This window comes from Vicugna pacos, chromosome 7 (genome assembly GCF_048564905.1).
Source record: "Vicugna pacos chromosome 7, VicPac4, whole genome shotgun sequence".
In the NCBI taxonomy this organism is placed as follows: domain Eukaryota; kingdom Metazoa; phylum Chordata; class Mammalia; order Artiodactyla; family Camelidae; genus Vicugna; species Vicugna pacos.
In genome coordinates, this window is record NC_132993.1 from 44,184,828 (window position 1) to 44,212,504 (window position 27,677).

Here is a 27,677-nt window from a genome sequence, read left to right on the forward strand (position 1 = left end):
GTATTTTTGTTTTAAAAAATGGAGCTACTTTTATGTAGCGCCCAAATTTAATTACTCTTAAAGCTTTTTAGGATCCCAGATGAAAGATGCTGCTGCAGTGGGAAGTTCTAATATTATTTATTTCTCTAGTCATCAACGTTAGTTGGTTTCTCCTTTCTTGAAATCTATTTATCATTTGTATAACTATAGTATTGGAGGAGCTTCCTGCATTAGATCATCTCCCGTCCTTTTAGTGCCCTTGGTGTTTACTGCACTTTCCTGGCGAGGCTTGCTGAGACATTAATGCAGTGGCCTCTCCTGTTTTAATACCTTTGGAAAGTCTTTCGTGTTATTTACTACTATCGAGATGAAAGTTGACAATTATTTTTCTTGTTTTTGTTCTACGTAGAAGACTATTTTCTTTCTTACCAGGGTGACTAGACTTTTCTCCCGATGTCAATATTCATTCACAAACATTTATTGTTGCCTCCTCTGATGCTAGACACTGCCGGGTTCTGGGGCTGCCAAGCAATTTCTGGGCCCTTAACCCTTTTCAAAAGCCAACTCAGATTGTGTCTACTCTGAGAGGTTACAAGTCTGACATGATCTCTCCCACCCACCTGCCGTGTATTCCAGCAGACAGAAGACAGACTCTAAGGTAGCTCCCATGATCCTGTCTCCTGGTAGTTATGCCCTTCTGAAATTCTTTCCCCTTGAGTGTAGGAAGCACCTGTGACTTTATTAGCCAAGTAGGATATGGCAAAGGTGATGGGAAGTCACTTGCATGATCACGCTACCTAAGACTGTGACGTCTGTCTTGCTGGGAGAGTCTCTCCCTTGCTGGCTTTGAGGAAGTTAAGTGGCCATGCTGGGTAGATGTGTGTGGTGAGGAACTGAGGATTGCCTCTGGCTGACAGTCAATGAGAAACTGAGGCCCTCAGTCCAACATCCAACAAGGAGTAGCATGCTGCCAACAACCACATTAAGCTGAGACACAGATCCTTCCCCAGTTGAGCCACAGGATGAGGATATATATCCCTGGCTGATACCTTGATTGAAGCCTTACAGAGGACCCATTAAGCCATGCCCTGACTCCTGACCTACAGAACCTGTGAGATAATAAACATGTGTTTCAACCTGCTTAATTTGTGGTAATATTATTGCATAATAATAGAAAACTGATATACGTAGCTTATTTCCCCCTTCTCTCATGGACTCTGTATATGGTACATAGCTCTATTACTGTGTTCAGATTGTACTGTAATCTTTTTTTGCATATCTGGCTTCCCCATATACAATAAGGACCATCATCATCATCATCATCATCACTGAAGCAGAGTAGAATTGTACATTGTAGCTTTCAAATGTGTAGAAAAGAAAAGTAGCTTTCTACTGTTTTCCCTAACTGCCCCCATCTCAGTCTCAAGGCCCTATCCTGCTGATGGCTGTGTGCATGGGGCGGAGGGGGGGGCGTTCTTTAAACTTGCTAATGAAACGTAACTCTTCAACCTGTGTCTGGCTGGTTTGGTCTTTAGTCAGTCAAATTTAGGAATCAATTCCCTTAGCAGAGCTGTTTCTCTTCTTTCAAAGCTTTCCTCTCTTCCCTTTCCAAAACTGTGTCAGGTGAAGGGAATACATGTTTTCATGGCCATTGGGGAAAACAAGTATTTCACATGATGGTCCCGTGCTGTTGTCTGCATCTGCACTGGCCTCCTCAGAATTGCGCATCATTCCACCTTGTCACCAGGCATCCTGCTGGCATCTGCAGGATGCTGAAGTCTGCAGCTGCCATAACTTATGGTTAATCTCAGCTTTATCAGAAGCTGGTAGACTTCTATTTGCTGACTGAGCTTCACATTGGCCCCAGCTGGCTCTGCAGATACTTTGATTCTCTTCCATGTTCTCCATCCCATACTGGCCTGGAGTGTCTATTCTGTGGTCTCTGCTATGGACCACTTTGACACCAGCCATGCCAACACTATGGTAGTCCTGCTGACTCTCAGTGGTCAATTAGCTTCTGGTCAACCACTGGAGAGCCCACTGTATCATGTGAATTCTTTTCATGCTACAAGGGAACAAGGAGAGGTCAGGACTCTTTCTGCCCCATCGTGGCTAGGGGCTACCCTGTGAAACGGCTTTCTCCCACAGTCCTGTGGAAGAAGTGGCCCATGTCCCGTCGACTTTCAGCTCGCCCCTTACTCTGTGCTATAATACTATGGCCAGTGTGAGTCCAGGGAGGAGGCAGCGCTGAGTCTCTGAGAGATGCAGGTATAGTCTTCTTGTTACCTCCTTCTTTTCAAATCTCTCTATTATCATCACTGCTGGAAGGACTTCAGGTTCCTCATTCTGTCTGGGGAACCCTCCCTTATGTCATGTCTTCTGCTTTCCTTCTCTACTCTAAGTGGGACTTGCCCTTTTTTTCGCTGGGACACTAAGCCTCATGCCTTAGCCTTGATGGTACACAGGCTGCAGGAAAAGAAATAGCTTTCTAATTAAGAAAGATGCAACAGGAGTTTTTACTAAAAAATCATGCTATAATGGAAAAGATGGAAATGTTTTACTCCACTGAAATTAAGAACTTATGTTTATCAAAAAATTCCATAAAGAGATTGAAAATGCGGGTCACAAACCGGGAGAAGATATTTGCACACATATAACTGATTACAGGTTAGCATCCAGAATATACAGCTGTCTAAGGAAAACACAAATTGCCAATAGAAAAATAGGTACAGGAAACAAACAGGAATTCTACAGAAGAAGTATAAACAGATGTTTAACTTTCCTAACAATCAGTGAGATGGAAATTACAACCACAGTGAGTCTCACGATGTTTAGTATAGAGGCACACTGGGGACTCTGATATATTGATGGGAGCACAGACTGGTACAACTGCTTTAGAAAACAAGTTGGCATTACCTAAGTGGGCATACCTAGTAATTCTGCTCCTAGGTAGATTCTGAGAAATGCTTGGACCTGTGCACCAGAAACTATGCAGAAGAATGTTCACAACAAAGCTCTAGAAACAATTCAAATGGCCACCAATAGGAGAATGGATAAATGCATAAGCTGTGGTACACTCCTACAACAGAAGACCATTCAGCAGTGAAATGGAATTAATGAACCACAGCTATACAGATCAACATGGATGCATCTTAAAAACACATTATCGAGTGAAAAAATGGAAAGTCACAGCATGAGAGAGAGAAGGCAAATATGAATTCTTCCACTGAAAGGTAATAAAACAGGCAAAAACAAGTGATATTTTGTTTAGCAAACCAACATTGATGCTGAAAATGAAAAAAAGTAGTAAGACGCGATTCAGGATAAAAGTGATGTCTTTGTAAGGGAAGGAAGGAAGGATGGGAGGCAATCAGGCATGGATGCCCCAAGGCTTCAAAGATAAGGTATCTTTCCATTTCTTAAGTCAGAGGTCTGTAAACTTCCAAATTTCCAGGGCCAGAGAGTAACGATTTTAGACTCTGAGGGCTACATAATAACCCCCGTCACAACTACCACTGTAGTGTGAAAGTAACCATAGGCAATAGGTAAAGAATGAGCATGGATGGCTATGTTTCAATAAAACTTTATTTAGGGACACAAACTTGAATTACATATAATTTTTACATGTCATAAAATATTATTCATCTTTAGATTTTTTTCAACCATTAAAAAATGTAAATTAGCCTGTGAGTCATACAAAAACAGGCAGAGGGCCGTGAGAGTTTATGTGTACACTGTAGATGTGTGTGTGTGTATGTGTCTGTCTGTCTATTATTTATCTATCAATCAACTACCTATCTTTCTACACTTTTGTGTATACTTGATACCATTTATAAGACCTTTTTTAAAACTAAAAAAACTGTTCTCCATCTATTCATGTCATACTATCACCTATTTAACATCTGCTTTGTCCCAAGTACCACAGTAGGAACTATGCATATTATTTTTAATTTTGGCAATAGGCATGAAAGATAGGTATTTTAAAAAATTCCTTTTAGGTGATTAAGCCACATAGGGGTTAGGTGACTTGAACAAGGGCCATAGGATGCAAGGGCAGAATGGAGGGATGAACCTAGGTCTGTCCCCACCCCACATTCCATACATTCTGTCACTCTGTGTCCCTAAAGCGCAACCTACTCATCTCTGCATCCTCGTGTCCAGCTGAGTCTGGCACATAGGAGGCATTCCTTTAACATTAGTAACACACTGCTTCTTTATCTCCCCTTCTTCTAGCTAATTCTAATCACTTCACTTGGTTAGAAATTCATACAAATGAGGCTAAGATTTTAGTTTATTTTCCCCAGATGTATCATCTAGGTTTCTGGTTGCAAGCTCCCCAACCATCTCCGGCTACCTCAAGAAAAAAGGCCTTTTTTTGGTAAAGATACTGAGTATCCTTGTATACAGAGCTTAATACTCAGATCTTGGGAAGAAGTAGGTAGCAAGAATGAATGGACATTTTCTCCGTAACCCCTTCATGAGAATAACTCACTCCCATCACTTTTACCCCTGTGTTCCTCTATTTCTGGGAGGGTGAATGTTTGGCCTCTCTGGGGTCATGTGCTCATCCTTTGGATGAAAAGAAGCACCGGGATTGGTCATCCCACCAAGGCCACATGGGATGGGGAGAGGCTGGTTCCCCAAATGGAAGGCAGCTGTCCATTACTCCTTGGAAAGAGATGATCCTATTTCCCAGTCCCTGCTTAGAAGAAGCAGAATTTGTCCTTCACCACCCTTAGAGGAAGGGCTTAGAACACTGGCAGCATGTTAGCAGCTGCAGGCTCATGTTGGAAGGATACTTAAAAATATATACATAGTTTTTATTAATAGACTTTGTTTTTTAGAACAGTTTTAGATTCAAGGAAAAATTGAGCAGATAGTACAGAGATCCCATACAGTGCCCGTCCCCTCCCAGTTTCCCCTATTAACATCTTGTATTAGTGTGGTGCGTTTGTTACAAGTAATGAACCAGTATTGATACATTATTATTAACTAAAGTAGACAGTTCACATAAAGGCTCACTCTGTGTTGCACAGTTCTACTGATTTTGACAAAAGCATAATGTCTTGTACCCACTATCACAGTATCATAAAAAATAGTTTCACACGCAAAAAATCCACTGTGCTCCGTCTATTCATCCCTTCCCTTGTCCCTTTGGAACCCCTGACAATCACTGATCTTTTTACTCTGTCTCTATAGTTTTGCCTTTACAGAATGTTACATAGCTGGAATTATACAGTATATAGCCTTTAAAAAATTCTTATTAGTCTTAATTTTTTTACAGCTATTTTAGGTTCACAGCAAAATTAAGAAGAAAGTACAGTGTTCCCATATATGCCCCATCTTCCCCGGTCCCCTGCCTACAGGTGCACTGCCCCTTCTACTATAAACACCCAGCATGGTACATTTGCTATAAGCGATGAAGCGTCAATGTCATTATCACCCAGAGTTCATAGTTTACACTAGGATTCACTCATTGTTGTACATTCTATGGGGTTGGACAAACATATAGTGACATGTATCCACCATTTTAGTATCATACAGAATAGTTTCATTGTCCTAAAAATTCTCTGTGCTCACCCTATTTAACTCCCCTTACCCAACCCCTAGCAACACCTGATATTTTTACTGTCTCCATAGTTTTGCCTTTTCCAGAATGTCATATGGTTAGAATCATACATTATGTAACTTCTTTAGATTGGCTTTTTTCACTTAGGAATAGGCATTTAGGTTTCCTCTAAGTCTTTCTATGGCTTGATGGCACCTCCCCTCCTTTTTTAAAAAGCACTAAACAGTGTCCCGTTGTCTGAGTGTATCACAGTTTATTTACTCACCTACTGAAGGGCATCTTGGTTACTTCCAAGTTTTGACAATCATGAATAAAGCTGCTGTAAACATTTGTGTGCAGGTTTCTGTGTGGATGCAAGTTTTCAGCTCCTCTGGATAAATACTAAGGATCCTGATTGCTGGACTGTATGGTAAGAGTATGTTTAGTTTTGTAAGAAACTGCCAAACTGTCTTCCAAAGTAACTGTACTATTTTGCATTTACACCAGCAATGAATGAGAGTTCCTATTGCTTCATATCCTTGCCAGCATTTGGTGTCGTCAGTGTTTTGGAATTTTGCCCTTCTAATAGGTAGACAGTGATACCTCCCTGTTTTGTTTCATTTGCAGTTCCCTCATGACATGTGTCATTGAGCATTTCAAATGCTTACTTGCCACTTGCATCTTTTCTTCAGTGATATGTCTGTTCAGAACTTGTGCCCATTTTTAAATTGAGTTATTCTCTTATTGTTGAGTTTTAAGGTTCTTTGTATATTTTGAATAATAATCCTTTATCAGGTATGTTTTTTGCAAATATTTTTCTCCCAGGATGTGGCTTGTCTTCTCATTCTCTTGACGATGTCTTTCACAGAGCAGTTTTTAATTTTAATCAATTCTAGCTTACCAAATTTATTTTGTTCATGGATCATGCCTTTGGTGGTGTATCTAAAAAGTCATCACCAACCCAAGGTCATCCAGATTTTTCTCCTGTGTTACATTCTATGAGCTTAGCATTTTACATTTAGGTCTATGATCCATTTTGAGTTAATATTTTGTGACAAGTGTAATGTCCATGTCCAGATAAATTTTTTTTTGGCATGTAGATATCCAGCTGTTTTGGGATTATTTGTTTAAAAGGCAATCTCTTCTCTGTTGGATTGTCTTTCCTCCTCTGTCAAAGATCAGTTGACTATGTTTATGTGAGTCTATTTCTGGACTCTCTATTCTCTTCTACTGATCAAGTTGTCTATTCTTTTACAACACCACACTGTCTTGATTACTGTAGCTTTATAGTAAGTCTTGAAGTCAGGTAATGTCAGTCCTTCAATATCATGTTCTTCTCCTTCAATATCGTGGTAGCTATTCTGGATCTTTTGTTTCTCCATATAAAGTTTATAATAAGTTTGTTGATATCCTCAAAATATGGAAATACTTTTAAAAGTAAAATTTCTAATAAAAGATACCTGCTGTCTTTCATAGAAGCCTTTCTAAATCATAATCATTGTCACACTTTGTGACATACTAGGGAACATTTTCTTTGGGAAGCCATGTGGATAATGTGGCTGTTTTAAAAAATGTAGATTCTACAGTCAATAGTGGAGCTAACACATTTGTATAATTTTAGTACATTGAAAAAATTGTTTTAAATTTTAAATTGTGATAAAATACACATAACACAAAACGTGTAAGTACAGAGTAAGATTAAGTGCATTCACATTGTTGTGCAACTTGTCTCCAGAGCCCTTTTCATCTTGCAAGACCGAAACTCTATACCCATTAAACAACAACTTTCCAATCCCCTCTCCCTACAAGGCCCTGGCAACCACCATTCTACTTTCTGTCTCTATGAATTTGACAACTCTAGGTACTTCATATAAGTGGAATCATACAAAATTTGTCATTTTGTGTCTGGCTTATTTCATAAGCACAATGTCCTTGAGGTTCATCCATACTGTAGCACAGGATACAGAATTTCCTTCCTTTTTAAGGATGAATAACATTTCACTGTATGTAAATACCACATTTTGTTTACCCACTCATCCCATTGATGGAGTCAGTTTTAAAATGGGGTTTATGAACTATGTGTTCACTGCACTTTATCTAGAGCATGGAGGGCATGGAGTAATGGGAACACAGAATGAAAGGAAAGCTTGGACTCCAGCACCTAGAGGTGCTGGTCCGTGTTGGGTGCTATAACCAAGGTGACAAACAAAAATTTTAGTGTAAGAAATTGTGTATTAAGAATTTGGACATTTGCAGAGCTAAGGATATCATCAACAAAACAAAAAGACAACCTACAGAATGGGAGAAAATATTTGCAAATGATGTGACTGACAAAAGATTAATTTTCAAAATATACAAACAGCTCATACAGCTTAATATCAAAAAACAAGCAACCCAATCAAAAAAAGGGCAGAAGACCTAAACAGACAACTCTCCAAAGAAGATATCCAGATGGCCAACAGGCACATGAAAAGATGCTCAACATCACTAATTGTTAGAGAAATGCAAATCAAAACTACGATGAGGTATCCCCTCACACCAGTTAGAATGGCCATCATTAAAAAGTCCACAAATGATAAATGCTGGAAAGAGTCTGGAGAAAAAGGAACCTTCCTACACTGTTGGTGGGAATGTAAATTGGTGCAGCCGCTATAGAGGAAAGTATTGCGATTCCTCAAAAAACTAAAAATAGACTTATCATATGATCCAGTGATTCCTGGGCATATATCCAGAGGAAAACACAATTCAAATACAATTCAAAAAGACACATGTACCCCAATGTTCACAGCAGGACTATTTACAATAGCCAAGACATGGAAACAACCCAGATGTCCATTAACAGATGACTGGATAAAGAAGATGTGATATATATATATATATATATATTTTTCATACATACATACATACACACACACACACACACACACACACACACACACAATGGAATACTACTCAGTCATAAAAAATAAAATAGTGCCATTTACAGCAACATGGATGGAGCTGGAGATTGTCATTCTAAGTGAGATAAGTTGGAGGGAGAAGAAAAATACCATATGATATTGCTTATATGTGGAATCTAAAAAAAGGGACACAAATGAACTTACCTACAAAACAGAAACAGACTCACAGACAGAGAACAGACTTATGGTTACCAGGGGGTAAAGGGAGTGGGAAGGGTAAATTGGGAATGTGAAGTTTGCACTTCTTGGGGAGTGATGGAAATGTTAGCTATCTTGATTGTGGTTGTGGTTTCATGGGTGTATACATCTATCAAAATTCATCAAATTGTACATCTGAAATATGTATAGTTTACTGTACAGGAATCATACCACAATAAAGGTGCTAAAAAAAGAATTTGGATGGAATCAAAATAAACAAGAGAAGAGGTCTTAAAAACTGCACAGTGTTTTGCTCTATTTCTATATATTGAAAAAGCAGGGTAACATTTTTGATGGGCTTGTGCCCTCTTCATGACCTCACAATGATATTGCTTTATTTCTACATAGTTTGCTAATATGACACTTATATACTCTACCTGAATATTTAATTAATTATATTAATAAATCCAGGATATAATTATTTAGTAGATGACAATTCCAGGCATGGTTTTTGGATATATGGATTTAAGTAAGACTAGATTATGTTTAAATAAACAAAAACTGAATATAAAATAAAGTGTGGTCTGAATCTTTCGAATGATGATATGGTGAACTCCAATATGCTCAATTTTGAGAGTAACTTTTGAAAATGGAATTATTAAATGAAAACATCCATGAGAAGAACTGAAGGTCACAAGATTTGCTGAATGACAAATACAAGAGTGATCAGCAATACGATGGATAAAGTAAGATGTTGTCTGAAGCAATGACACAAAAGCAGATTCAAACAGCTAGATCTGTTTTGAAGGAAGAAATCTAAACCAAAAGCACATGATTTAAAATATTAGAAAAGATGTCTCACGGCTGTCAGAGAATGAAAAAAGAATAAAAAGACAATATAAATGTGGCACTGACCAATGCCAGTGGCCCATGGCGCCCAATTCTGTCTTCTGTGACTCTGGGGTATTTTGTGGCAGGTCAGGCCTGGCCCTGGGCTCCCAGATTACACAGCTATGGAGCTATCATTTATGAACTGACATAAACGTCCATTATGTTTACTGTCACTTTGTGTCAGCTTTGGTGTAATGCTTTCTGCAGATAACATTTACCTTGTGTTGAATCCAAAGCTAGTATTTTCAAACTTTAAATCATATTTTCACACTTCCGAGTTTTGGGATTCAGAAAACAAATCTCTGATCTATGCATCTGTTTCTTCCACAGTTTTTAAACTTCAGTCTTGGATGCTCTTGGCCAGCAGCCATTAGCCTTCTCTGTCTGTTACATAGAAATGTTACCATTCCTTTACTGTTTGGTTTCTTCTCTCTGATCTGTCTCCAACTCTTTCACATCTTCCTTGAGGTCTAACCACAGAAATCTTATGCAGTTTTCCAGGTAAAGCTTCGTCATGACTTTGTACAAGGGTGGGCTAGTGCTGCTACTAAAGGTGTGATTCAGGGACGTAGTACATATACTGCAGCACTGACTGTGGGTCAGGTATACTGGACTGGGTTACTGAAGCATTCCTCTGACAGCTGGGTGACCTTGGGTAAGTCACTGTGTCTCTCTTAGCCTCAGTTTCTTCTGTTTTATGTACTCCCAGCGTAGTCACAGGATCAGATGAGACAAAGTATAAGCATAAAGACACGTCTTTATTTCTTGTGATATAAATGATATACACTCGTTAAAAAGAAGTATAAAACAAATATGTAATGAAAAGCAAAACTTCTAGAAGTAACCACTGGGGCTAGCTTATATTCCTCTAGATTTTTTCCCCCCTCTCTGGCTAATAACATGCAATACAATTGCAAAAGCGAGATCATTCTCTATGCTATATTTTCTCGTTTCATTCACATCATACATTGTGACATCTTTCTAGGTCAGTGCCCAGAGAGCTACCACATTCTTCTTCATGCCTCCATAGGATCCTAACTGCCTAGGTGCCCCGTAAATTATTTAATCCATTTCACAGTGGTAGCCATTTTAGCTTGTTTCCAATTTCTTTTTCTAGCTTGTTTCCACTTTTTTACTTTTTGAAACAAAGCTGCAACAAATAACTTTGTGTTATGGTATTTTTACATACTTGAGTGATTATTTCCATATTCCTAGGAAAGGAATTGCTGGGTTAAAGGTATGAGCGTTTAAATTTTAATGGATACTGCGAACTTGGACAAGTGTTTTAAAGCCATGGGGCTCTCTAGAAATATTAATTATTAAACTAGGTTCTAGGAAACAAGCAGCAAGCAGAGGTCCTAAACAAGACTGGGAACAGAGTAGGTTTAGGTACACATCACTTAACCCTCTGTGTCTCAGTTTCTTAATCTGTAAAGTGGAGATAAGTATAGCTCCTGTCTGGTAGCACTGTTGTGAGAATTAAATGAGATAATACATATTAAGTGCTGGGAATCCTGCCTGGCATAGAGAAAGCACTACATAATGAGCGATGTTGCTGTTATGACTATTTTTGGTCAGAACTGCGACCTTGGCCTGGGCTGTTCATCACCCCCCAGAGCAGGGCTAGACTCAGCAAGTGACCTGACACCTCGGGGAGCCCTCTCAGCACGAACTCCTGTATCCTAATCTGCCTTCTTTAGATATAATCTGAGTCTTTTCTTCTCCTTCCCTGGCCTCATGAAATCATTCGATGGTATATTTGTGAGTTTGGCATGTGGGGGACTGAAAGAACTTTTATCATCAGCCTCTTTCAGACCATTTAAAGGTGAGTCCAGCCCTAATCCCCATGGAGGAGGAGAGAAGGGGGGAAGTACTCTTTACTAAACTCCTGCTATGTGCAAGGCCTTATCACACTTAAAAAATATTTACATACAAAAAAAACTTCTTTTAATCTCACAGTAACCCATGATGTCAGTATCATTATCACCATTTAAAAAGTGAGTAACCGAAGACATGGTCATCTTAAGGAACTTGTCCAAGGCCACTCAGTTAATAAGTGGCAGAACTGGGATTTGGCCCAAGACTGGCCTCAAAGTCCCTAGTGATTCCATGGTGCCTAAACTCTCAGCCCAGAGATGCACTTAGCCACATCCAGTCTGTGTTCTGATTCAGAGCCACTTCTCAGTCTACAATTTTCAGTACTCTTTGATGGGGAATCTGGTCTAACACCTTTCAAAGTTGAAATATGCAACACAGATCATTTGGGGCCATCAACAAGTCCACTTATTCACTCGACCTCTATGGGATCACAGGGGCTGCAGTGCCATCAGCCCATGGGCTCTTTTGTAAGTGCTCAGGTGCCACTCCTTCCATGACCAGCACCAGGCAGAAGGGAAATGTAGCGTGGTTCCCAGAGTCTCCCTGGTCCATTGTTGGAGCTGTATACTTCCTCCAGACTATTTGGAGGTAGGACTGTTCTACTTTCCTCCTTAGATCAAAGCAGAAAATTCTGCGTTGCTCTGCTTTCCTTTATATCACCCTGAGCAGCCTTTCTACACTGTGGCAATCAAAAGGCCATCGACTCTGATGCATGCTATTAGGTGCTTTGATGCATTTAAGGAATCATTTCACATCACCTTCTTCAATTCTTATTTATCTTTGTGGGAGTGCTTTCTCTGGATGAATTATCAGTTTTTAAGCTGCTCCCACTCCCAGCCTTAGCAGCCCAATATAACTCTATAGTCAAATGAGTTGTGAATGGTCTTTGGATGGGGGGATTTGGGGCCAGCTGATCTGCACCACTCTCTTTTCTAGCCCTTTTCATAGGTAATGTTAAACTCCAAATTTCCTAAGGATTATTTTCTAAACTCTCCCTTTTAGAGTATCCAAAAAAGTACCTGGATGTTCCTCTCAAATGGAGCGAGTTCCTGATGATGCTTTCTTTCCTTCTCTATCCAGAATGGTGACTCTGACCATCCTTTCACATGATACTTCCTGCACAGCTTCCTGTTTATTACCTGGAACTATGTCTAGTGTATTTTCTTTCCTTGTAGTTTCTAAAACTACCTCTTCGTGGAAGCTATCATTTAAATCTCTCTTCCACATAGGACTAGCTGAGCTTGCCTGCCAAGGGAACTTACTGCAGAAATAGGTATTTTTTTTAATGTAAACGGTGTTGGGAAGGCTTCTCCCCCAAACCTTCTACCTTGCATTTTCATTCACTCAATGAATATTTAGCAAGCATTTTTCTATGTGCTTGATATAAATTGAAATGTAGCAATGAATAAGAGAGGCAAGATCCTCACTCCTCACGTGCACAAAGCTTGTATTCTAGTGGGAGCTTACTGTAAGGTGCGGCAGGTGGGGAGATGGACAAACAAGCAAGGGGGCCTAGATGGTGCCAGGTGTGATGAAGGAACTCCAAAAGGTGGTGTGGCACAGCATGACTCGGGGGGGGGGCTCTTTACATTAGGAGAGGACTCTGAGGAGGTGACATTTAGGCTGACACTAAAATGATACAGGAAGTCAGCCCTATGGCAAGTCCACGTAAAGTCTTTCCAGGCAAAGGGAACGGCAAGTGCAAAGGCCTTGAGACAGGACAAGTTTGGCCTTTTTGGAAAACTGAAAGTAAAACAGTATGGCTACAGCAGAGTTAGTGAGGGCACAAAAGATAGATGAAGTCACAGAAGTGGTGGGCCCAGATTGTGTAGGGACTTGAGGTCAAGATAGTAAGTCCGGATTTTACGTCCAGTGCAATGGGGAATCATTAGAGGAGAGTACTATGACCTAATTTTAGTTTTCAGGAGGCTGCTCTGGCTGCTGTGTAGCGAATAGATCGTGGAGGGGCAAGCAGGGAATCAGGGACCAGTTGTGAGGACATTTCCAGTTCAGATATAAGATGATGGTGGCTTAGACTAGGAGATGGAGAAAAGCATATGGGCTTGGGACATATTCTGGAGGCAGAGCAGACTCTTACTGATGGATTAGATGTCGAGGGTGAGTCACAAGAAGAATCATGAACACCACCCTAGGTTTTTGGTTTAAGTGCCTGAATGACACTGAATGTTATTTATTGAGATGGGAAGGAGGAACTGGTTGTGGGGAGAAGATTTAGAGTTTTGTTTAGATCAGGAGGATCAAGTAGGCTACTGAGTCTGGAGCTCAGACTCAATAGCCTATGTCACTTATGCCGGGAGCAGGGCTCTATCACACAGAGCTTCATGGAGGACATTTCTTAAGTGCATAGTAGATTAAATTGTCCTCATTAAAGTGTAAATATGCTCCCAAAGTGATAACTCGTAGTGTGTGTTAGTCATTCTCACCTTAGTATGAATTTATGTGTTTACTTTATAACAACTATTTAAAAGCTGCTGTTTATAAAGGGATAATAGAAGAACTGCAGGAGCAGTAGACTCCTTTGAGGGTATAAGCTGAGACTTACGGGTATCCTCAGGAGAGAAGGGAGGAATAGTACTAAAGAAAAGTTAAGAACATCATTAAGAAGTCCACAAATGGTAAATGCTGGAGAGGGTGTGGAGAAAAGCGAACCCTCCTACACTGCTGGTGGGAATGTAATTTGTTGTGGCCGTTATGGAAAATGTATGGAAATTCCTTAAAAAGCTGAAAATAGACTTACCCTATGATCCAGCAATCCCACTCCTGGGCATATATCTGGAGAAAACTCTAATTCAAAAAGATACATGCACCTCAATGTTCATAGCAGCACTATTTACAATAGCCAAGCCATGGAAACAACCTAAGTGTCCACTGACAGATGACTGGATAAAGAAGTTGTGATCAATATATATATATATACTGGAATACTACTCAGCCATTAGAAACAATGAAATAATGCTATTTGTAGCAACATGGATGGACCTAGAAATTATCATACTAAGTGAAGTTAAGTCAGAGAAAGACAAATATCATATGATATTACTCATATGTGGAACCTAAAATATTAACACAAATGAACTTATTTACAAAACAGAAACAGACTCACAGACATAGAAAACAAACTTATGACTACCAAAGGGGAAAGAAGAGGGGAGGGATAAATTAAGAGTTTGGGATTTGCAGACACAAACTACTATACATAAAATAGATAAACAACAAGGTCCTACTGTATAGCACAGGGATCAATATTCAATATTTTGCAATAATCTATAATGAAAAAGAAATATATAAATGTATAACTGAATCACTATGCTGTACACCAGAAACTAACACAACATTGTAAATCAACTACACTTCAATAAAAGAAAAAGGAAAAAAAGGAAAAAAATACAAATTATAGAAATAGAATTTTGCCTAAGCCTGCTATATAATTTCCTCATTTGCAGACAAGGTACAGTCTTTTTCAAATATATAATTGCTGTCTGCCTTGTTTAAAAAACTACTAATTTTATGTATTTCCAGTTTAGTCTCTTTATTCTAATAAAATGTTCTATTGTATAGTTGCATTATAATTTTTTAAAAAATAATGTATAGAATTTCTACCTACAGAGGAATCTTTGCTAAAATGCTTTGCTTGCTTGGGAACACTGTTCTGAGGTGGTGCCACAGAAGGCTGCTGCAAGGGTAAGGCCAGTGTCTGCTCTTCCTAAAATGGACAAATTCTATCCATTCTCCACCTCAGGGGCATATACTGTCTGCTCTGCCCTCTCTACCCTCCTTTCCTTTCCTGGCAAATCACTCTAGGTGCCTGCAGAGACTTTCAGTTTCTCTTCCCTCTCTGGGGTGAGAGTCCAAGGATGACTTTCTCTTTTTAACTCATCCTTGCAACATACATTCATGGTCCCTGTACAGGGGAAATTGTGATGGACTTTTGCCCTCAGAAGACTCTGAGTCAACAGCTGTGCTGCATTTGGAGACTGGAGAACAGACTGGTGAGTTTGAGAAAGCTTGATGTTGAAATGAAAGAGGTTTCCAGCTCAGTTAAGAGCGGAGTGATCCATTCTGATGATACCAGTTTCATCACGCTGCTGCTTAAATGGCACCCCTCACTCAAGACTGCCTCCTCTTCTCTTTCTCCTGCTTCTCCCTCTCTGGGAAGCAATGGCATCAAATTGATGAGCACAGGAGCCCAGTTCCACTACTCCTTTCCAACTTCTGTAGGAAAAGTGGGCCTGATGATGCTTCTCTGTCTGTTCTCATAGGCTAGTGGGTCATTCCATTAACCCCTGAGTGTCTTGCCAGTCTTTCAGCAATCTGTGTGCAGTCTGACATTCGTTGTTTAGAAGTGCTTTGTCTTCTTTAACATATTTAATCTTAGCAGCTTGATGACCTTTTTCCTAGCGAATACACATTTCTCTAAATAGATTCCAAACTCCCTCCAGGACCCCAAATCTTTCATTTAAAACAGTAGATTTTAAGTAAGTGCTTCTGCCTCCTTCCCCCAACAGGCAGCATGTGGCAATGTCTGAGACATTTTTTATTGTCACGACTGCATGGCTGCTACTGGCATCTACTGGGTAGAGGTCAGGATGCTGCTAAACATCCTGCAGTGTAGCAGACACGCCCCCACGCCCCTGACAAAGAATCAAGTCCAGTATGTTGACAGTGCTAAGGTCGAGAAAACTTCGTTTAAAAGAACGAAAACAGAAAATTACATTTCAAAAAGTTACAACATAATGCATGATCTATATGGAAAAAATTGAAAATACAGACAAGCTAAAGAGAAAAATGTAAACCTCTTGAAATCTTTCAAAAGTACATTTTCTACTAAGGTTAAAACATTTTTTTTCTTAAAGATAGTGTTAAGAATAATTTGAGTCCTTTCTCATTCCCAGTAAAACCTGGAAGCAAAATACTTATTCTTCTTTATTTGCAAAATTCAGTGAATTGAAGCAAGTTGGCCCAAGTTTTTATGGGCTTGTAGAGGGAAAAGCAAAGTTACAAATAAGGACTAAAGCTCTTTCTTTAATGCACTGGATGGATTCCAGGTGTATTTCTAGATATGAAATGCCACCAAAAATGCAGAGCCAAGAACCTTGCCAGAGGTGGAGGAAACACCTTGGCCTCTGCGCTTCTCAGCGAGCCGTGGGAATGTGAATGAATGCACTAGCAGGAGACTGCAGGCCTTCAGTGGGAGAAGGAGGCTGGCTATTGACTATTTTTAAAATGGAAGCCTTCTGAAACAGTAAGATGTGAAAATAATTACCTGTGAAAGGAGAGAAGCCCTTCTGTGGAGTAAGAAGCCAGAGACAATGTGGCACCAACTGGGGAGTGTCTGAGTGACATTTGGGCCACGTGGGAACACAGGAAAGTGGGTGGCTGAGTGTACACGGGGACTCTGGGTCTGGCAGCAGCTGAAAAGGAGCGGAGTGTGAGCTGACGAGTGTGGTCAGACAGCAGCAGGCCCAGTGAGCGCCCTGCTGCTCGGCAGTATCTCGGAGAAAGTGGAGTATTGAGGGGACCAGACACATTCCCTCAGCAACAACTTCCTGAGCTCCCAGTCTGTGGCGGGCTCTGTGCGGGGCTGGGTGTCAGGGGCACCAAGATGAATCAGGTTTTTGTTAAGTGGAGGGAGACACAGAGTGCGCCGAGTCTGGGACTACTTCTTTACTTTCCTAAACAGGAAGTTGCCTGCTCTTGAAATTTAGGGCTGGTGCAGAAATTTTAGAGCTGCTTTTGTTCGACTAGGTTGTATCAACATAATTAATCGAGAGTGATCTAGGCAGAGGCTGTCAGAAGTTTATCAAAAGGGCTTTTTGCTTGTAAAGGAAGCGTGGTGGGACGGGTTGGGCCACTTTGTGAGTTAAGCTCCCTCAGCTGAAAAACGGCTCAAGCCTCAAGCTGTATAAATGGAAGTGGCTGCAGACAGCAAGGCAGACGCGAATAAAACGAGTCAGCAAAGAAGGAGTGAGAAGCTGAGGTCTAAGATCGAGGGTGGAGTGGAACTGAAGTAATAGCTTGCTTAAATTAAAAATTGAGGTGACATCAGTGTGGTTTGTAACAAGACACTCTCTACTTGTACCCTACCCAATGGCTATGCAATTAAATGAAGTATTACGGAAGATATGAAACATAAATAAAAATAGGAAGAATAGTATAAAGAGCCTAATATACTCACTACCCAGTTTTACCAATTTTTAATAAACAACCTATTTTGTTTCAGCTGTCCCCTGACCTACTCAATTCCCCAGTAATTCTGAAGTAAATTCCAGACAATTTATTTCATTTGTGCATATCTCAGTATCTATCTCTAAAAAGACACAGTAGATAATTTGAATTTTATGCTTTTACGTAGTGTGGAGCTATGCTCTAAATGACTGACACTGTTGATCTGAAAACACACTGGAGAGAAGGGACAGTATCATCTCCTCAGAAAGGTTCCATCCGCTCCTTCCCAGGTTGGGGGAAGGCCCTTCATCTGTGCTTCCTTAGTGCCCTGTGCATACCTGGATCACTGCCTTCAACACATCGTGTAGAAATGAATGTTACCTTTGCCAGTGTGACACTGATATTTAATACTCGGTAAATATCTATGTGCTACTCACACTTCCCAGCCTCCCTTGCAGTTAGGTTGAGGCCATGTGACCTCTTAAGACCAATGACTTGTAAGTGGGACTAACAGACCATTTCTGTGCCCAAGCCTTGAAAACCCAGTGTGCCACCTCCATGCTTGGTCTTCCTTTCTTGTGGTCCTGGAAGTCATGTGTTAGAGGGTGGTGTTTTAATACAGAGGGAGCCTGAATCCATGTCACTGGATGGACGGGAGTCTCACTGGCCTATACAGGACTTGCAGCAGTGAGAAGTGAAATTCTGCTGTGCTCAGTCACCGATGTTTCAGGGTATATTTGTTAACTTCAGCATAAGATAGCCTGTCCTCACTAATACAAATTAGACGGAAACGTCCTCTAGGTCAGGGGCTATGTTCTCTGTTCCTATACCCTTAGTACCTCTCAAGGTGCTTGGTTCACAGTACAATCTTAAGAAATGTTTGAAAGGAAGGAAAAATTAAAAAGGAGGGAAAGAAGAAAAAAAGGAAGGATGGAAAGAAAGAAGAGAAGCAAGCAAGCTTGCTCTGAGGTCCTAGGATTTAAATATGAATTCAAAATTTCGGACCCTTTGGGGATGATAGTAATAAAAAAGAAACAAACAAACCCACAGAGCTCTTTCAGAAGTTTTCTGAAGCCCTATCCTAAGAAGCGTGTCTTACATTATTGCTTTGCTTTGCCGACTGATACATATGCAAAACTAAGATTTATAAGTAAGTGTCTCATCAGCACTACATTCCTAGATTTGGGGACTTTGCATCCTTTAGTGCCCTTTGGCACCACTTCCCTCAGGCCTTCATTTGCCTCTCTGGAACCCTGCTCACTGCATATCTTCTCTATGCCAGACACTGTTTCCAGGTGCTGAAATGCAGGACTGAGCAAGAAAGAGTATGGGCATAGTCCTCAGGTGAACGGCATGACAAGTGCTGTAGGTGCACTGGAGGGCCCCCAACTTGTCAAGGGGTAAGAGGGAGGGCTTTCCAGAGAAGTCATCTCCAGCTCATCTTGAAGCAGAAATTAGTGAGGGCCAGGGTTGCATCTTCAGCACCTTCTTGTGTCTCCAGTATCCGATCGGCTCACCTCTTCTTTTCAGCCTTGCCCTCCTCTCTACTTCGGTTTTCTCCATGATGCTTTGGGTACTTCTTCCTGCACTTGCAGGGCAACAGCTGACCACCTCAAGTGTATTTGGTGGAAAAGTTCGCAGTCTGGTTCCCAGCATTAGCTACAGATCGCTGGGAGATGTGCCTGCAGGGGCAGTGTGTGTATGTGTGGTACCAGCAGCCATCAATGTGCACGGTCGGCAACTGCACTCTGCAGGGATTCAGGGAACCAAACCGGAAAATTGCTGGGAGACAGGAAGGAAGGAAATTTTTCACTGTAACCACTTTGTCAATTTCATTTCTCATCCTTGTACATATTTCACCCAAAACTGAGCAATGGCAGAAATTCCTGGTCTTTCTGGTCCATCTAGAAGAGATGACATAGCTCCAGAATAGCTCCAGAAAGTGTCTGTGTCCACGGAGCACTGCAGGTAACGTCCTAAAGCCAGTCGCAGCAGTTACCTAGCTAGCTTTAGGGTTAGGAGAGGGTTTTAAATTTTTTCAAGTGCAACGTGGCTTGCAAAAACCTGTAGTTCCCATTAGCTTTAGCCTCACCCCTTCAGCATGTGAGGATGGGTCTGACCAGCTGGGAGCATCATCCCACATGGGGCCTTGAAGAGTTTGATACCAGGCTGGTTTCTGTCTGATGATGTTGCACCTTTTTCTGTTGAGTTAGCCCATTTTCTGTGGCTACAGCTAGAGGCTTAATCTTAGCAAATGCCAGGAGCTAGGTGGCTTTTAAAAGAAACCTGGCTATCCTTGGCAGAGGTGGGAACACTTTTAAAGAATCCACTTTTGCATCTGGCCCATTTTGGGAGAAAAGGCCTATTTTGTGGAGAGAGATGTGGGGAAAATTATAGGGAAACTCCTCCCTAACTCCTCCTTTGCTTCTCTCATTTAAATCCAGTGATGCTATAAAAGATCTCAGCTACATTCCCCAACAGAGAGAGAATTTCCAGAAGGAAGGACGCCTACTCTTCCTTTAAAATACTTATTACTGTGATGCTGATTCTGCCACAGTGCAGAGCGCAGAGCAGCGGCCAACACTCAGTGGAAAAGGCAAACACCTGAGAGGGTCATTGTCTCTTTTCAAAAGTGAGTTTCTCCTAGCTACTCATTTCTGCGATATAGAATGAGACTTAGTGATATAATGAAGTTATTTCTAGAAGAGAAAAATGAGTAATTTACTTTACAGTGGTCATAAATCTTTAATGGCAACATATTTTTGTTTAGAAAGCGTATTACCATGAATCTATTCTACAGACATAAGATGTCCTACTAAATAAGGATAGATGTGCGAAAAACAGCAAAAATATGAGATGAAATATCAATGTCTATTGATAGAGGACAGCTGAATAAATTATGATTCATCCATGCAATGTAATTTTACGCAACTATTAAGAAGACAAGTTTGATCTATGTATATTGCCTGGGAAGATGTTTGTAATGTTGTGAGAAAAAAAAGTTTGCAGAGTGCTTTGTATGATACGATGCTATTGTTTTTTAAAGATGCAAATCCCACATATGTGACTATGTGTTTGTGTGAACTTAGTGAAGGGATGCAAAGATACATATCAGCCTTTTCTCTTGTGGTTGCTGTGGGAACAGAGCTGGAAAGAAGTCTATTTTCCTATAAACCACTTTTGTGTTGACTGATCTGTTTCAATGAGCATGTTATAGCAAAGAAAAAATCATGGAAAGGTTTAATTTTAAATTAGAATATTAACATATGGATTGAGAGAAAGATGCAACATGTATCTTCTTGTTGCTTATAAATTTTTGCTTACAAGTAGTTTTTATTCTAATAGCTTGTGGATGTCAAGTTCAAAAGTGTAAATATAAAAGTGGGTACTCTGGATGATACGTTAAGCCATGCAAATTTAGAAGGCTTTGATCTAAAGAGAGAGAAAAGAAGAAGGGATATGATTTGAGGCAACTAAGGTGAGGCCATGTATTATTAAAGGGGTGCAGTGATATAGTAGCATCGTTGATTGTCAATGCCCATAAGGGCCAATCATGTTACTTTCATGACATGAAAAAAAGTTGGGGGAAAAACTTGTCTGATTGGTTCCAAGGCCCAACAGATGATTTGCTCAGCTTACAGACACAGTTTCTGAAATTATAGCACTTATTGTGAGAGACAAGGCAAGGAACAGACATGGAGAGAACTTGGGGAAGGGGATGGATAGGTGGCGGCACCCTGAAGACACACGGGGAGAATTTTACAGAAACAAAGTCTTTAGTCTGAAGTGCAGTGTTAGATGCCCCTCTTCTCACCTCACTACCCTTAGGATTCCTGTCTTAAGGATTATTTGGTGGCAAGAAGCAGAAGCTCATTCAAGTGATCTTAGGTGAAAAGAGGATCCATTATAAAAATACAGGACAGTCTCCTCAAGCCTCGTTGTAGGAAGTACGCGTGGGCCTCCCAGACATTGAAAAATAGTCAGACAACTGCTCTTTTCCTTGCCTGCATGTGGGTCACCCTGGCGTCTTTCATATCTGTTTTTTTTTTTCCTTCTTTCATTATCTTTCTCCCTCCCCACCCTTAGCTTGCCATGGCTGCTCTAACTCTGTCTCCACATGACATTTCAATTCAGAGGTCACCACCAGCATCTCCAGGCTGTAGCTTCTGTGTCTCTTAATTCAAGACCACGAGATGAAGCACCTGATTGGTTGCTGGTCAGCCCATGAGCTTTCAAGAAAGCGCACCGGCAGGCAGACAGCTGCCCACTGTGTCTGGGGTTCTCAAGCCTCTTCCCCGGCCACATCCTTTCACTCATTTTCTGTACCAACCTCTGCTCATCCTCACTTCATTTATTCTCAAGCCACTGCCTTTGCTCAAGGTGTTCCCACAGCTGGGCATATTTCTCCCCCGTTCTTTGCCTCTCTCAAGGCTTCTCATACTCTCAGACCTAGTTTAGATATCCTCTTCAATATGTAACATACTCGGACATCTTGATTCAAAACGAATTATTTCTGCCTTTGGTCACCACGATTTGTATCTGCACTTCATACACCCTACTTGTGTGTCTCTGTGTGTTTACTTCACCCTCTCTTCCTCCAGTGGGGGCCCCACATCCTGCTTATCTCTGTACTCTCCAAACTTTTCCCAGCACCAGTAGGAGCTCATAGCTGTTTCCTGAATTCAGGTGCCCTAGAGCTTATTAAATCATCGTCTGAATCCTCATTAGCATCATCATAAAATGACAGAAAAGATTTTACCATTCTCTGTTAAATTCGGAGAGGTCACCGTGTATATTTCAGAGGATTTTTCCTCATCAAGGCTTGAAAAGATGGAAGAACCACTGTATATTTGCACTTTTGTTTTCCAGAGAAAATGAGAAGTACAAAAAAAACAAGTGGTTTTTCCATGACTTCTCAACAAATCAGAATTATTTTTAAAAGCAGCACTCTGATGCCCAATCAGGATTCCTAGGGTTAGGTCTAAAGTTGCTCAAAGCTTCCCTTGGGCAGCGTAAACGACGGTAATTACTTCTTCAGTGTCTGTAGTCTGTTTTTGTTTGTTGGTTTGGTTTTTGGCGCAGCCTGAGTAATAAAAGTGCCAAGTTGGCTAAGGTGAACTAATATCCTTGTTACATCCCCCTCAGCAAGTGTCATTCATCCTTGACCTTTTGCTCTCACATCCCACATTCAACCCATCAGGAAATCCTACCTTTGAAATACCTGGGGAATTGGCCATTTCTTTTCCCCTTCACTGTGACTACAGACCCGTTTACCAAGATCACAGCAAAACCCTCCTAACAGGTCTCCTTGTGACCACCAGTTTATTCTGGACACGGTGGCAACACTGAGAAACCTCTGAAAACACAGGTCAGATCTTGCCACTCCTTTGCCCACAATCCCATTTCACTAGAAGGAAATCCAAGTCCTTTTCTTGACCAACTGGGTCCTGAATGATCCTTCCATTTGTTTCCTGACCTGAAGCCAGAGGTTTGAAATCAAAGTGTTGACAGGACCACGCATCCTCTGAAGTTTCTAGGGGAGGATTCTTCCTTTGCCTCTTTCAGCTTCTGATGGCTCAGATGTTCCTTGGCAGTGGCAGCATCACTTCAATCTCTGCCTCCATCTTCACATGGCTGTCTTCCCTCCATGTCTGTGTGTCTGCGTGTCTCCACATGATGTTTTCCCTCAGTGTCCAAATTTCCCTCGTCTTACAAAGGCATCAGTCATTTCATTAGGGCACATCCTAATGACCTCATCTTAACTTGATTATATTAGCAAAGAGCCTGTTTCCAAGTAGGCCACATTCACAGCTGCTGACGGGTTAGGACTTCAATAGATCTTTTTTTTGGGGGGGGAGGGGAGAGAGGAGAGGAGGACACAATTCAACCCTAACAAACACCAGGCAGCTTCCTCTCCCCCCAGTTATCTGCTTGGCCCACTCCCTCAACTTCCTCAGGGCTTTGCTTAAACACTGACTATAAGATTATCTTTTCAATGAAGCCTCCTCTGATGACCTCTTTCAATACTCCAATCTGCCCCATCCCTCTATACCAACTTCCAATACCTTTTAAGTTACTTTTTTCCCCTCCCATCACACATATTATCTTTTAACACACTAGGTAATTTCCGTGTTGATTATGCCCATAGTTAACTGTCTGTCCCAACCACCCCCCGACCTTGAGGAGTGGAGAAGATCATCTCTGGCTGTTATTCACTCATGTATTTGATCTCCCAACACAGGGCGTGGCACACAGACACTCAATACATATTTGTAGAGCCAACTGACTGCTTTCATATTTTTTTTTAAAGGAAAAGGTAAATCTGTACTTTTTGGAAGTTCATTCTTTTTTAGCAGTATTGTCTATAAAAAAAGGAAATTTCAGGCTGATGCCATATTGAAGCACAGTATATGATTAAGACTTATGTAAACTTTTTTTTAAGCCTCTTTTCCATACATTTATTATTTATTCTGGGTGCTTTAAGGAACGGCAACCCACGTACTTACATTTCTCAATCCCATACTTAGGACAGAGTATATAATAGTCTTGGGTTGTGGTTTCAATTAGCATAGCAAACCCAGTACATACTTTCTTCCTGGCATCTAGATTAAAGAGGCTGTTTTCACTTTCTAGCCCAGTTTTTATTTCTGCGTTCTCTTTTTCTCACTAAAAACATCTATGGTATCCACAATATACTGGTAGGTTAAAAAAGCAAGTCATCAGAATTTACATCATTATTCCATTTCTGCAGATTAAAAACAATGCAGGTATAGATCATATATGTTCTTATATGAAAAGGAAAGAGTCTGGAACCATACACATCAAACATGGGATGGGGAGAGACTTTATACATTTTCATACTGTTTGGGTTTTTAAAGAATGGATAGGTATTACTAAAGTAATAAAAAGATTAAGAGGCAAATAAAAACCAAAAAAGCCTTCCTCGAGAGTGAGTTTTCCACGGCAGAAGGAACAAAGCTGTTGGATACTGAACACAGCATATTCTTCCACGAGGAAACCTGAGGAAGAAACTCTGTGCTTTTCTATTACTGCCCTGGAAGTTAATCATGAACATGAGTACAGATCTCAGCCACGTTTTTTAAATGTGCACTGAAAGACGGGAAGGACATATAAATACAGTGCCGACTGTGGTCATCGTCATGTGGTGGGACTGCAGTTGATTTTTTTGTTGAGTGTTTTGCTTTTATTTTTATTTTTCACTGTATTAAAAATATGCATCGACGTAGATGATGTTTACCAAGGGCAGGAACGTCTTGATGCCTCTGCTCTCCAGGCCAAGAGGCTCCCGGGCCTGAGGAAATCCTCTCCTGCCATGTGGAGATACATTTCTGTGTTCAAGGGGTCCCGCAGAGGGAATTCGCCCCTCCGGGGAGGGGCAGCCGCTTGAAGGCTCAGACACAAGCGCCCCCTTTAGACATATGGAAGTTCTGCAATCTCAGAGCTCGCGACGGCCTTCCTAGCCAAGAGAGGATTTGTGAAGGGACTAAATTGGGGAATCTACCCCTTCACCTGTTGGGTTCACAAACTCCTCCCCACCCAGGAGTCATGTAGAAGGGGGTCACGTGGGCTGGCTTGACTAACGTGATTCTTGAAATGGCAGGGCTCAAACTCGAAGTGTCTGTTGTTCAGCCACTCCAACTCCAGGTAGGCGGTACACTCAGCAAGCTGGTTAACCTCCAGAGTCCAGAGCCTGGTGCCTTTGGCAAAAAGAACTCTGGGTTTGAGATGGAGTTGCCAAAGCAGAAGCTGTGACAGGGCTTCTCAAATGCTGGCCTGCCTCACAATCACCTACCGAGCTTCTCCAGCCCCACCCACAGTCTGATTTAGCAGTTCATTCGCATTGATGAAATCAAAATTCGTATTCTAAGGCAAGTAGAGGAAACTTCAAACATAAAAAATTTTCTCTGCCTTATGGCCTCCTGTCTCCTCCTCTACTGAGCATCATCTATCTGCATGATGCATGGACCAAACCTCCCCATGGGCAGAAACACCTGTTCAATCATGAAGAACCACATTCTCCCAGCACTCACAAGACAACTCCTTAAAACATTCCTTCTCGATCTTCTAAGGGGTTACGATGACCCACCACTTTGCACTCACAGATCTGGAAGGTGCAAACTATCTATGTCATTTAAGGTACAGCCCTCTGTCTCCAAACGGATTTAACTGGGCTTTGACCTCAAATAATTGAAACAGCCCTGGGAGCTTTCAGAGGGGCTGTTCCCGGATTATAATCCTCAATTTGGCTAAAAAAAAATTTCCCACTTCTTTTTTAGATTGACTAATTTTTCATAGCCAGCACTACTGGCCTGAGAATTGGAATTTTAATAAATACCTCTATGCTGTTTTTCAACACCAGTTCTCGGACACCGATAGTCCTATTCTGACGACTCCACGGGTTTCAGGAATCAGCCTCACAAGGCGCCCTCACTTCAGATGCCAGGTGGGAGTCCAAGCCCCGTGGGCCACCCACACTTCCTTACGATTCGGCTACAAATTCAAAGGTTCCCATACCGTGTCCCCCTGCCCCCATTTTCGATAATTCACTGAAACGACTCACAGAACTCAGGAAAGTGCTATACTTACAATTGCCGTGGTCCCTCAGTGTCCCCAGGCGGCTCGCTGCAGGAGGCCCCGCGGACCCCACAGCCCACCGACGCGCAGGCCCCCGATGTGAAATGGCGCCGCGCGACAAACACAGTCAGCCTTTCATATCTGTGGCGTTTCGCATCCGCAGATTCAACCAGCCACGGACTGTCAATTAGCAGTTGGTCGAATCTGCGGATGCAAAACCCACGGTTATGGAGGGTTAACTGTACTGCTTTCTTATAAATGGTACAACTCAGCAACAGACAAATAGAGCTATAAGGTAAGATAGGAATTGGGGGCACAAAGCATCCATGCCCTCTCTGGGTGTGCCACCCTCTCAGCAATGAATGTGCCCACAATCCAGAAGCTCCCTGAACCTCATTATTCAAGAATTTTTATCCAGGTTTCATTAGTAGGCAGTATTGGTTAAATCACCAGCCATTTGTAATTGAACTTAATCTCCAGTGCCTTTCGCCTCCAGGAGGTCAAGGGTGGCACTGCAAGTTCCAGTGCTCTAAACACATGCTTGGTCTTTCTGTTGCGGCCAACCCCTCCCTCGAAGCTCAGGGGCCACCAAGGGTCGCCTTGCTAGCACACACTCAGGTGCGGTTCAAAAGGGGTTTGTTATGAATAACAAGTATGCTCCTATCACTCAGAAAATTCCAAGAGTTTTAGGAGTTCTGTGCCAAGAACCAGGATCTCCGTGCCAAAGACCAAGTATGTTTTTTTATTATACCCCCTCTCCCCAGGTGATTCTGATGCATTGAGAACCACTGTGTAAGAAGATACTGATAACACTTGGAAACTCTAAGTATCAGCACCATTTTGGTGATCAGAGAATTCTATTTTTGATGTAGGTTTCTCCTTGCCTAATAGTGTCTTTCCCTCCTCTTCACGAAAGTCCTTCAAGATACCGTTGTAGCCTATCTCTCAGTCCCCATGGAGCTCTCTCTTCTTGGTGTTCCATGGGACAGTGATGATTTGTAGAGTTCTCTTTGGTTCATTACATGTTTGCAATGCTTCTTTTTTTTTAACATTTTTTATTGATTTATAATCATTTTACAATGTTGTGTCAAATTCCAGTGTTCAGCACAATTTTTCAGTCATTCATGGACATATACACACTCATTTTGCCATGCTTCTTAATTTTTGTGAGTGTCTGCCTGTCTCATCTCCCCAGCTGTTTATGGACCCCGTCTTACTCTTTATTGAGCCCTAGTGCAAAATTTATTATCTTTAGAGCATGGTGTTAACTTAAAAGAAGCTCTCAATAAATGCATAGCAGGAATAAGTGAAGGTATGGATGCTGGATCTAATATAGGAGGAAGGTACAAGTGGCTTGTGTACATTTGGCCATCATACATTTTTACCAACCACCTGAGTGAATCCCACATTAAGAATAAATTCCTTACCTTGAATAAGATAGTTTGTAATGACAGTCCCAGCAGAACTTCTGCTTCAGAATGACCACAATGACCTACCGTGCA

At 41.3% G+C, this 27,677-nt stretch overlaps 1 long non-coding RNA gene across 1 annotated transcript in view; it reads right to left on the minus strand.

Moving 5' to 3' along the window:
• LOC140697562 (uncharacterized) overlaps positions 1–26,262 on the minus strand; it is a 47,717-nt gene extending 21,455 nt beyond the window's left edge. The window contains exon 1 of the long non-coding RNA XR_012074712.1: positions 26,188–26,262. This is a non-coding gene — a long non-coding RNA (uncharacterized lncRNA). The remainder of the gene's footprint in view (positions 1–26,187) is intronic.
• Between the last annotated feature and the right edge of the window lie 1,415 nt (positions 26,263–27,677).